This window comes from Callospermophilus lateralis, unplaced genomic scaffold (assembly GCF_048772815.1).
Source record: "Callospermophilus lateralis isolate mCalLat2 unplaced genomic scaffold, mCalLat2.hap1 Scaffold_116, whole genome shotgun sequence".
Taxonomy (NCBI): domain Eukaryota; kingdom Metazoa; phylum Chordata; class Mammalia; order Rodentia; family Sciuridae; genus Callospermophilus; species Callospermophilus lateralis.
In genome coordinates this window covers 3,105,687-3,118,605 of record NW_027511893.1, presented here as the reverse complement: position 1 = coordinate 3,118,605, position 12,919 = coordinate 3,105,687, and the positions used below count along the sequence as shown (strand labels likewise).

The 12,919-nt window shown below is 28.8% G+C and overlaps 2 non-coding genes across 2 annotated transcripts; both read left to right on the top strand.

Moving 5' to 3' along the window:
• Positions 1 to 6,490: 6,490 nt before the first annotated feature.
• LOC143386510 (small nucleolar RNA U3) lies at positions 6,491 to 6,704 on the top strand. The gene has a single exon (XR_013089588.1). It is a non-coding gene; the product is annotated as a small nucleolar RNA U3 (small nucleolar RNA).
• A 4,488-nt stretch (positions 6,705 to 11,192) lies between these two features.
• On the top strand, positions 11,193 to 11,298 carry LOC143386511 (U6 spliceosomal RNA). The gene has a single exon (XR_013089589.1). It is a non-coding gene; the product is annotated as a U6 spliceosomal RNA (small nuclear RNA).
• The last annotated feature ends 1,621 nt before the right edge of the window (positions 11,299 to 12,919 follow it).

Below are 12,919 nucleotides of genomic sequence, written 5' to 3'. Positions count from 1 at the left end.
GTTATAAATAATTTATCTTTTACTCTCACTGATTATTATGGTATATAAATATTCTATAGTATGCATGAAATGTAACTATAATTTTCATGTTAACATAATTAATCTCATATTGCATATTAAGCAACTTATTATATCTTTAAAAATTCAACTAGTGTATTTATTTAAATTTATTAGTCCAAATTCATAGACATAAGTTCCTTTTTAATTTGTAGAGGTAGAAATATTTAATGCAATTATGCTGCATACAAATTTGTGTCTAGGAGAGACACATGCTTATAAAAACTTAAAAAAATTAAATTCCTCAAAATTATTATGTCATTGCTTTAATTAAATCTTGATTTGAACTGTAAATTATGAAGTAATACCATTGTGACAAGGTAAGGTGAAAACAATTTTTATTAAACTATTTATTTATACATGTATAGTTTATACATTGAATGAAGAAAAACTCTGTTTTGAACTATTCTATCCTATTGAATTTCTAGGAAATGTCCACAGAAACCTATCTTCCTCAATTTTACATTAAGAATGGAATTTATGGGGCTGGAGTTGTAGCTCAGTAGTAGAATGCATGCCTAACACGGTGAGGCACTGGGCTTGGTCCTCAGCACCACATAAAAATAAATAAGTAAAATAAAGGTATTGTGTCCATCTACCAAAAATAAATGAACAAAAATGTAATTTATATGTTTGCATTCTAGTATGGCTACATTTAATGCAGCTATTAGATGACTCAACAGAATAATGACATTATTTGTAAACTTTTTGTCTTTGAATAGTGTTGTTTGAAGTGAATATGGCTTATAAATAGTTTTCTAATATTATAATTCATTTAAATGTTTTCATGCGTCATTTTTTTCTTATAATTTTTTTTTTGTAGAAGGAAGCATTGAGTTATTCTTTATTTCAGTCCAAATATGTCTTTAATTTGTTTTGAAATTTAGTGACACAAAGCAGAATAAAAAAAAAAAAACACTATATTATCCAATTGTTCCTCAAATATGTATTTAATACTAGGGCTTAATAGTTAAAATACCTTCAAAATATACTAAGTTTTAGAAAACTAAAAAAGGGCTGGAGTGTAGCATGGTAGAAGAACACATGGCTAGCAAAGACAAGGCCCTGGGTTTGAGTCCTAGCTCTGCAAAAAACATCCAAAAACTTTTATATATTATTAAAATATCTGTTAATAATATAACATTATAAGAGATTAGATGATAAAATTGGTGTTATAAATGTAAAGTATATATACTGAGAACTCAATTTCATAAATTAAGGTAAACATTTGTAGATATTAATGGAAAAAATTTATAAAAATTAATTAATATTTTATGTTCTCTGATGCCAATGCATTTAGTTCATCAAATATATGCAAACAAAATCTATAGCCACCTTAGAGATGTGTCAGTAAATAATTGGCTCATGTTAAAAACTAAGATTACAAGAGATATTTAAACATAATGAAGTTCAAGTAACATAGCAATACTTTGTAAAAGTGTACTTTTGTAAAAATACTAAAAACCATCATGTTAAGAAAAATAAGTCAAGCTCAGAAGGTTAAGGGTATATGTTTGCTCTCATATGTGGACGCTAGAGTGGAAAAAGGAAAACAAAGGTGGGGGTGGACCTCAAGAAAAGTAAAGCGAGATTAATAGAAAAAAAAAATCAAGGGTTGTGAGGTAGGTAGGGAGGAGGCCAATGCTGGGGAGTGGCCAAATTATATTGTTATATTGAGTGCATGCACAGATATTGTAATGACAAATTGAAACACTATGTACAACTATAATGCACCAACAAAATGTGGAAATTAAAACAAATAAAATATTGTTAAGAAAAAAAGAAGAAAATATATTTATATACTAATGATTAATTGGAAAAGTGAATCAAAATGTGGAAATGACAACCTAGAGATATTGTCTTCATGGTTAACACACATTGTGGCACGCAAATATAAGTAAAAACAACAAAGGAAAAATAATAAGATGGATTAATATGTTGAATTGGAATACAGTAATGATATGTATGTATAACTTCATAAAATTAGATTTAATTGTGTTAACAATGATTTTTTTTTCTTTTAAGTAGAGTTCAGGCATCTCCAAAATATCTTTTTATGTTTCAGGTACAGACAGAAAATCAACAAAATTTATAGCAATCTCTCTTCATATTAGTCATGAGAAAATTAAAATCTAGAAATCAGAACATAAGGATTACTTTTATAAGAACAGAATAAAATGAACAAAAAAATAACCAAGGAATAACAACAATGATAACATAAAAGAGATCTTCAAATTATAGCATATCTGAACTTTACAAAATTGAAATTAAAAAGGAAAACTGTTTTATTTTGTACACCGAGAAAGACTAAAAGCCTTTAAGAACTAAACATTTACAGATATGCTTGAGTGAGTGGGGCTCTGACTCTTACAAAATATAGTTCAGATCGTCTTTAAAAAAAACACAGAATAATACTACAAATATTAGAAATATTGGGAAGCTGATTTAGGCAGTATTGAAGCTTATTTTTAAAATTAGAGCATCAAAACAAAATTTATATTTGGATTGAAAATGGACTAAAACTAGTGACTGAGCAACCTAATAGAATATATTGTGTGCTTCATTCATCAATAGTACTAGAGAATTAGACAGTAAGCTGGGCATGGTATTGTAGGCCTATAATCCCAACAACTTGTGAGGCTGAGACAGGAGGATATTGAGTTCAAAGCCAGCCTTAGCAAAAGTAAGATACTAAGCAACTCAGTGAGACCCTGTCCCTAAATAAAATACAAAATAGGACTGGGGATGTGACTCAGTGGTCGAGTGCACCTGAGTACCCAAAAAAAAAAAAAAGAAAGAAAGAAAGAAATTAAAATGAAGGAGTTTTAGATAGTAAGTAAAAAACCTGCTTAGTACTGGGCTTTGGACTGGGAACTCTACTCAGCATGAGAACATTGCACTTAAAAATGTGTTGAATGTAGCCAAAATGTTTTATGAGAAAATAAATTTCTTTTTTAATATTGTCTTACACTATTCTCTAGACATTAACACAAATGGTTATGTCAAAAACAAAAAAAAAGAAAACAAATAAGAGATATACTGTGTAAAAAGTATCAAAGGCAAGATAAATAATCTGGCAAAAGTCAGAAAATTTTTTTTTAGAAATGTGTATAAGAAAGGTACCTAAGTAAAATTTTTGAAATGAAGTTTAGTTAGTAATATATATGTGTATATATGCATGTGTATTTGTGTGTGTGTGTGTATATTTATTATTTGCCATTTTTTTAAAAATAGAATTTATCTTCTAATTATGAAGTTTATAAAATTTTATTTTTGGATCATGAAAATAATAAATCAAATTTAAAATTTTTTTAAAAAGCATTTCTTTTTTAAAAATTAAATTCTTGAATATCTGCATAATTATTGGAAGTCTATCTGGAACAATAAATATTAATACATTTGAACTCAACAAAACAGAAACATGAAAATCTCAAAGAACTCCAAATTGTTTTGAAAACTAAATGAAACCAATGAAAACGTCCTCTGGGATCCAATCACTGATATCATACTCAATGTGATTGCTTAACTAAGCATTAAGTTCCATCAGGACTTCAGAAGAGTCAATTAATCACTTAAAAAATGCTTATACATAGAAATTTAAGTGCAGTTCTGGAAGAAGGTAAGGCTGAACTTGAAAAATGTTTAACTTTTCAGATTATGTCTAAGATCTACAAATCAGAGATTTTTTTTGCTTGTGTGTTCTTTTTAGATATATATGACAGTAGAGTATATTTTGATATATATGCATGGTGTAGAGCTTACTAAATAGAATCCCATTCTTCTGGTCATACGTCATGTGGAGTTTCACTGGTCATGTGTTCATTTCTGAGCACAGGAAAGTTATGTCTGATTCACTCTTGTGTATTACATATTCCCATCTCCCCACCCTTCCCTTTATTCCTGTTTGTCTAATCCAAGGAACTTTTATTTCTTTCTTCCACTCCCTCCCTTGTTGTGGGTTAGCATCAACATTTCAGAGATACTTAAATATACTTTTTAGATCTGTCATACTGTTTTTGGAAACACTTGGAAACTTCGTTGTCCTATTTGTTCAAGGTTGTAAAAGCTAGAAATTTACTTGAGTTGTATGTAAAAGAAAGGTAAAAAAGATTTATTGATACACGTAATTAAAATCACATAACTATGTATTTACAACATAATAAGTTGAATAAAATAAAACAATACATTTTATTGTGCTGATAATAAACCAGCTACATTAAACTTATCTTTCTGCTATAGATGAATAGAAACCTTAAATTTAGAATATATTTGCTATTTTTGAAAATTTAATTAGTTACACATGGGTGTACAATGATCTTAACATATCATACATTTAAATCAGATGGGGTATAATTTCTCATTTTTCTGAGTGTACAGTTTGCAGAATCACATTGGTCATGCAGTCACGTCCTTCCTTTCCCCACTTCCCCTTCCCTCCCCTCACTTCTCTATGCCCAATCTAATGTGACACACTTTTTTTTTCTTTTTCCTCACACCATCATACATGTATTTAGTATATGTATTTAGTATATATTTATATATATAGTATATATTTAATATATGTATGTACATATATTCATACATGTATTTAGTATATATTTTAAGAAAAAATGGTATTGGCAGTAATAAATTCAAAGAAATATTCTTAATATTAAATATTCTTAATATTCTTAGCTCAATCTAATACTCATCACAATTTCTGGAAGGGGCATTTTCTGATGAAAAGTTCAGGACAATAAGTGACCAATCAAATATATTCAGAATCTCCTTGCTGTTTTGAAAAATTTTTCCGCCTTTTAGACTGTGTGTCCATACAATGAGATTTAATTTTAATTTTTTGTTCATTCTTTTTAGATATACATGACACTAGAATATATTTTGACATATTACACATACATGGAGTATAATATTCTAATTAGGATTTCATTCTCGTGGTTTTACATGTTGTGAAGTTTCACTAGTCATATATTAATATATGAACATAGGAATGTTATGTCCAATTCTTTCTACTGTCTTTCCTCTTCCAATATCCCATTTCTTCCCTTCATTCCCCTTTGTCTAATCCAATGAATGTCTATTCTACCCCCTCTTCCTTATCATATGTTATCATCCACATATCAGAGATAACATTTGGCTTTTGGTTTTTTTGGCTGGCTTATTTCCCTTAGAATAGTATTCTTCAGTTGTTTCTGTTTACCATCAAATGCCATAATTTCATTATTCTTTTTGGCTGAGTAACATTCTATCACACAATGAGATATGAATAAGCCTAATAGTAACCATTATCCAAAAGGAATGGTTTATAAAAAGAAATATGAGAAGGCAACAAGACATTTGTGAGATTAATAAGAATTGCCAGGATAGAAAAATTGAAGCTATAGAAAATTTTCTAGAGCATATTTTTATAATTTTGAGTATTCATTTATAATATATGCAAAAAATCATAATATAGTGATCAATAATAAAGTGATAAAATAACATGGAGTAATAGACAATGTAGTTGTTATAGTTAGTAAAAGACAATTTAAAATATGGCAGTAAACAATGCATAGGATTGTATACCTCAAAATAGAAGTAGAGTATACATTAACAAAACAAAATAAAATTAATATATATTTGGTGGACATAACAACAAACTTGACATAGTAAAAGAAAGGTTCAAAACAACTGATGACTAATCAAAAGAAAATATTTAAATAGAAAATGATGAAAATTTAAACAGAACAAAAATTTGGAAACATGAAACATAATAAAAAAGAGAGATAGCCTACTAGGAATTGGATTTCCTTTGGAAAAGAGAAGAAAGAAAAAAAGCAATATTTGGAGAAATAATAATCAAAGGAGTTCCATGTTGATGTTGAAAATTTGATAAGCTCATTATACACCAAAAACAAATTAAATTTTTCTTAGAAACAGCATTAATTTTATGATACTGTTGAAAATTAAAGATAATGAAATCAGAAGCATGTATTAGTGCATGCCCATAATCCCAGTGACTTGGGAGGCTATGGTACGAGAATGGCAAATTGGAGGTCATCCTCATCAATTTAACTATACCTTGTCTCAAAATTAAAAAAAATAAATAAATTAAATTAAAAGGGCTGGACGTTAAGCTCAATGGTAAAGTGACCCAGGGCTCAGTCCCTAAAAACACAAAATAAATTAATAAACAAGCAGATAAAAATGAGAAAATCAAATAGTGGCTAAAGAAGAATGTAAGAATCATTGACTTTTAACACAAATCATGAAAGACAGGAAAAAAATAGGGTGAGAAGGGGCAGAATTGTATGTCAGGAAAAGATAGCTTCAAAAATTAAGGAAAGGTTTCTAGGTGAGCAAAGCTGGGAGACATCATGCCAGTGTTCTTGCATTACAAGAAATATTAAACCATGTTTTTCAAGTAATAGAAAACACCATCAAAAGCCTACCAACAAATACTATACATTCAGGGATAATTTCTATAGTTTGTTATTATAGAAGTTTCTCTGATCTTGCAGAGTACCAAAAGCAACAAGAGGAGTGTAGCATTTCCTTCTGAGTGTGAAGCTGACTTACAATGCTCCTTTGCTGAAACTGCCTATTGCCATTGATGATCATTCTTCACTCCTCTTTGGAGAGCAAGAGGAAGGGAACTCAGTCTGAGTGCTTTGTTTAAAAAAAATAAAGCCTACCAACAAACAAAAGCCCAGGAATAGCAGATTCTGAGCCAAGTTCTACAAGACTTTGAAAGAAAAATTAACACCAATACTCCTCAAAGTAGTTAATAAAATAGAAAAGAAGCAACCCTTCCAAACTCATTCTCTGAAACTAATATCACCCTAATACCAACACCAGGCAAAGACACATCAAGGAAAAAAAATAAAAAACTTTAGGGCAATATCGCTGATAAATATACATGCAAAAATTCTTGGTAAATTTCTGGCAAATCACATACAAAAACACATTAAAAAGATAGTGAACCATGATCAAGTGGGGTTCATCCCAGGGAGCAGGGTTTGTTCAACATACAGAATTTAATAAATGTAACATCATATTAAAAAGACTTAAAACCAAGAATCATATGATCATCTCAATAGATGCAGAAATAGTATTTGACAAAATACAGCACACTTTTATTTCAAAACATTAGAAAAACTAGGGATAATAGGAACATATCTCAAATCATAAAAGCTATATATGTTAAACCCAAGGCCAGAATCACTCTAAATGGAGAAAATTTGAAAGCATTCACTCTAAAAACTGGAACAAGTGTCAAGGATGTCCTCTTTCACCACTCCTATTTAACATCGTTTTTGAAACTCTAGCCAGAGCAACTAGAAAAAGAAATTAAAGAAATACAAATAGGTAAAGAAGAACTCATACTGTCACTATTTGATGAGGACACAATTCTACATCTAGAAGATCCAAAAAGTTCCACCAGATATCTTTTAGAACTAATAAATGAATTCAGCAAAGTAGCAGGATAATATATATATATATATATATGTATATATATATATATACATATATATATATATATGAACTAATAAATGAATTCAGCAAAGTAGCAGGATAATATATATATATGAATCAATCTAACAAAAGATACGAAAGACCTCTACAATGAAACTACAGGACCCTAAAGAAAGAAATTAAAAACAAAAAAACCCCAGAAGATGGAAAGATCTCCCATGCTCCTGTATAGGCAGAATTAATATTGTCAAAATGGCCATACTACCAAAAGCATTATACAGATTTAATGCAATTCCTATTAAAATCCCAATGACATTCTCCATAGAAATAGAAAGGGCAATTACGGAAATAATTTGGAAGAATAAAAGACCCAAAATAGACAAAGCAATCCCTAGTAAGGAAAGTGAAGCAGGAGACATCACAATACAAGATCATAAACTATACTACAGAGCTATAGTAACAAAAATGGCATGGTATTGGCACCAAAATAGACATTTAGACCAATAACACAGAAAGAAGACACAGAGACAAACCCACATAAATACACTTATTTCATGATAAACAAAGGTGCCAGAAACATACATTGGAGAAAAGACAGACTCTTCAACAAATGGTGCTGGCAAAACTGGAAATTAATATGTAGCAAAATGAAATTAAATCTCCATCTCTCACCCTGCAAAAAAAAAAAAAAATCAACTCAAAGTGTCTCAAAGGCTCAGGAACTACAACAGAGACACAGCCCCTAACAGAAGAAGTAATCCCAAATGTTCACTATGTCAGTCTAGAATCTGACTTCCTTAACAAGAGTCATAAATTGCATGAAGTAATATAAAGGATAAATAAATGGGATGAATTCAAATTAAAAAGCTTCTTCTCAGGAATGGAAACAATTAATAATGTGAGGATAGGGCCTATTGATTGGGAGAAAATCTTTACCACATGTACTTCAGATAAGGGATTAAACTCTAGGATATACAAAGAACTAAAAAACTTTAACAGGAAATAAATAAATAACCCAATTAAGAAATGGGTTAAGGAACTAAGCAGACACTTCACAGAAGAAGAAATACAACTGATCAACAAATATAAGAAAAAGTCTTCAATATCTCTAACAATTAGAGAAATGCTAATGAAAACTATACTAAGATTTCATCTCACTCCAGTCAGAATGGCAATCATCAAGAGTACAGGCAACAACAAATATTAGCAAGGATGTGGGAAAAAAGGTAGATTCATACATTGCCCGTGGGATTGAAAATTGGTACAGTCACTATGGAAAGCAGTATGGAGATTTCTTAAAAAACTTGGAATGGAACATCATTTGACCCAACTATTTTACTCCTTGATTTATACCCAAGGGACTTAAAATCATCATACTACAGTGATGCAGCCATGTCAATGTTTACAGCAAACAATTCACAATAGCTAAACTATGGAACCAACCGAGGTGTCCCTCAATAGATAAATGTAGACAGAAAATGTGATATGTATAGTCAATAGAATATTATTCAGCTGTAAAGAATAATGAAATTAAGGCATTTGCCAGTAAATGGATGGAGTTGGACAATATTTTTCTAATCAAAATAAGCCAATTAAAAAATGCTGAATATTTAATATGCAGATGATAATTCACAATGGAGGAGTGCACTAGAGAAGAATAGAATTGTCTTATATTAGGTAGAGGGAAGTGAAGGGAGGGGAGGTGAACAGATGCAGGGATAAGAAGGATAGTAGAATGAGACATTTTTTATTTTATGTATTTGTATGACTGCATGATTAATATGATTCTACAACATATACACTCAGATATATGAGGAATTATATCACATCTATGCATGATATATTAAAGTACAGAAATGCACTTTACTGTCATGTATAACTAAATAAAACAAATAAAAAATTAAAAAAAGAAACATGTTTTTCAAGCTAAAGAACATTGGTTTAATGTGTAAAAGAAATCAATAATGTTGATAAGGATAAATATTAGGGTAAATTTTTTTGAAAGAAAAAATATTAACTGTTTAAATTTTAAACAATTACAATTTCTTTTATGGCTTATATCATTTTTAGAAGTAAAAATATTAAAAAAAATCAAAATTGTATGATGACTAGAAATAGTAGACTGCACTTTTTCTTATGGTAAGAGAACAAATTTATGATAAACTAATTAGTTACAAATGTATTTTTTGTGACTTTTAGTGTATCTGTTAAATGCAATGATACCAAAACTGCCCAAGAAATATTAATAAAATGCCAAAAAATGAATACTCAAGAACCCAATTAATGAAGTATAATAAATAAAAGATAGAATTGAAAAAAATTTAAAAAAATTATAATGCCCCAAAAAATAAATAAATGAAAACTTACATCGATCATACAAGAATCAAGAAAAACAGATAACAAATAACAATATAATAGTCCATAATAAAAATATATAAGTAATTATATTAAACCTTAAATGAATGAACACTTAAATGAAGTTCAGTTATGACACTGAATTAAACATAAAAGTAACTAAATATATCACACTCACAGAATGAACAAGGTAAGGTCTATACATCTGAAGAAAATATATGAAAGATATTTAACATATGAATCACCTGACATGGGTTTACAACAATAAGATATTGGAGTGTTTCACATAGTAAGCATTGCAAAAAGGAGATCTTTATTATAATCATTAAGTGCTTACTTCAACAAGAAGATGTAATAATTGAATTTTGTTTGGAGAAGAAAGTAACTACTGTAATACCCTTGATCAAAGGATAATTCTCCCGAGTGAGATGTTCATCCTCTTAGACTGAGGGCACAGCTGCAGGAGGGATGCACATGGAGAGGTGAAGGAGGTAGGGGATATCTCCTGATCTAATCAGATCAGTGGAATCCACCTGATGGTCAATGAGATGACATATATTATAGCTTCATACAAAATAATAGAATTTTGTGTGTACTTAATAATAACTTTTAATAACAGTGGAAAGAAATTTGCTGCATTGAATACATACATTAGAAGGAAATTAAATTTTAAAAAATCAATGATCTAAGCTTCTAACTAAAGTATTAGGCAAAATAACAGAAATTTAAACCCAAAATATAAGAAAAGAGAGAAAAGAATAACGGTAATATTTTTTAAAAAAATGATATAGCATTGAAATAGAAAACATCTTCAATAGAGGATATCACTAATGCAAAATTTCAAGTGTAGAATTATTACTATAATGACAAAACTTTCCATAACTGACTGAGAAAAAGAGAGAACATAAATTATTATTATCATGAATAAAATAGAAAATTCAGTATAGATATTAAAGTCAATTAAAAAAGATTAAGGGATAATATAATAAATTTCTCCCAAAACTTGAAAACTTAAATGAAATGTACCAATTAGTTGAAAATCACAATTTAAAAAAAAATCTAAAAACATTCATACATACAAATAAAATCGAAATTTTTATTAAAGACTTTGCACTGTAAGTCAGAAAATGTCATTCATAGTTATTTCCATAATAATATTTATTAGTCCTAAAATCCTAAATTGACTCTTAATTCAAAAATGGAGATACCGAATTTCTGTGCTACTTTCATTATTGCTGTTGAAAAATGAGCATTCAGTGACACTTGTTTCTGTGAAATCAATCTTACTTTGATTTTTGGTTTTCTATTAGTGTTGTGATTGTTCTTTTGTACTTTCTCTGAATTCACTTGTATTAAAATGGGAATAATACAGAAAAGGTTAGCATGGCTCTGCACAAAGGTGTTATAAAATTTTGTGAAGATTACTAGATTTTCCTTAAATTCTCAATTATTATTATTATTTTTTATTACAGATATTTTCTTTCTACTTGTTTTCATTTTTAAAAATCATGTTAGGGCTGTTGCTGTGGCTCAGTAGTAGAGTACTTGTGTGAGGTAAAGAATTTGATTCTCAGTACCACATATGAAAAAAATAAGTAAAATAAAATTTCTATAACAACTAAAATATTTTTAATGCCAAATTTTTTATGGTTTCCATTTTTTTGCTAAAATTTTGTAGATTGACTTATACTTCATACTTTGTAGTAGGTCTGATTGTTTCATAGTATGTCTGATAATTTTAATAGCTAAAATTATTAATTATTTTCTATTGTTTATTGCGTCCTATTCATGTTTTCCTGTGATATTATTGTTCTCATAATCTTTTACTGGATGCTAGGCATTATGGTTTAGAGTTGTTTTTAGAAAAAAAAAAACAAAAAACTATAGATTCTTTATATCATTTTTAAGTGAACAATTTAATTCTCTCAGGTGTTTTTAAATAACTAAAAATATAAATCATATTAATCTAGATTCATAATGTAATATCATTTCTATGATTCAGAACCACATGAGATATGTTTTAATTCTTTCCTATGGTATGTTCCAAAGTATAGACATTATAGCCATTTTCTATTGAAGAAATAGTATCAATAATTAATAATTAATTAATAACAACGAGTCTCAGATGAGTTAAGTTCTACTAAACATTAAAGCGAGGGATTATATCAATTTTCTACAATCACAGAAGATAGAAATAGATGCAAAAATTCTACCTCATTCTATTACACTAGTATTATCTTAACATTCAAATCAGAGAAAAGGGCTTCAGGAAAACTATCCACCAATATTCCTCATGAACGTTGTTTAAGAGTCCTAAAAATATTAGACTATGGAATCTAACATATAAAAAGAAGTATATACCACAACTAAATTGATTCCTTCCCTATGAAAATGTTTTTCAACATTCAAAAATCAATGGGATCCATCACATCACCAGGCTAAACTAGTGAAATTAAATCCCATCAATAGATACAGAAAAGGAATGTGACAAAATACAATACCCACTCAAAATAAACTCTCTGCAAACTAGAGATAGAAGGAAATGTCTTATTAAAAAACATTTACAAGACACTAATAGATAACCTAAATGATATGAAACCAAAAGCTTTCCTGCTAAGTTCAATAAAAAGACAAAGATTCCCCTAATTAAGGTAATAAAACAATGAAAGGTAATAAAAGGCAGACACATAGGAAAGAAATAATATAACCTATGCTCTTTGCTTGTGAATGATGTGATCATCTATGTAGAAAGTCTTTGGAAAAAGTGACCAAAAACCAAACAAAAACAAAACAAACAACACAACAGCAAAAGAGAAAAAATCTCTAGAGATAACAAGGAGTCATAACAAAGTTTCAGGATAAAAAGTTAATAAATGACTGTTAACTCCTTTACTATATAACAGCAATAAAATAATTGAATTTAAAACTAAGAACATACTACCTTTTGCATCAGAATCCCCAAATGAAATATTGAGGTATAAATCTAACAAACTAGGTATAAGATTAGTATAAGAAAAAAAATAAAATATTTTGAAAAATTAAAAAGAACTAAATA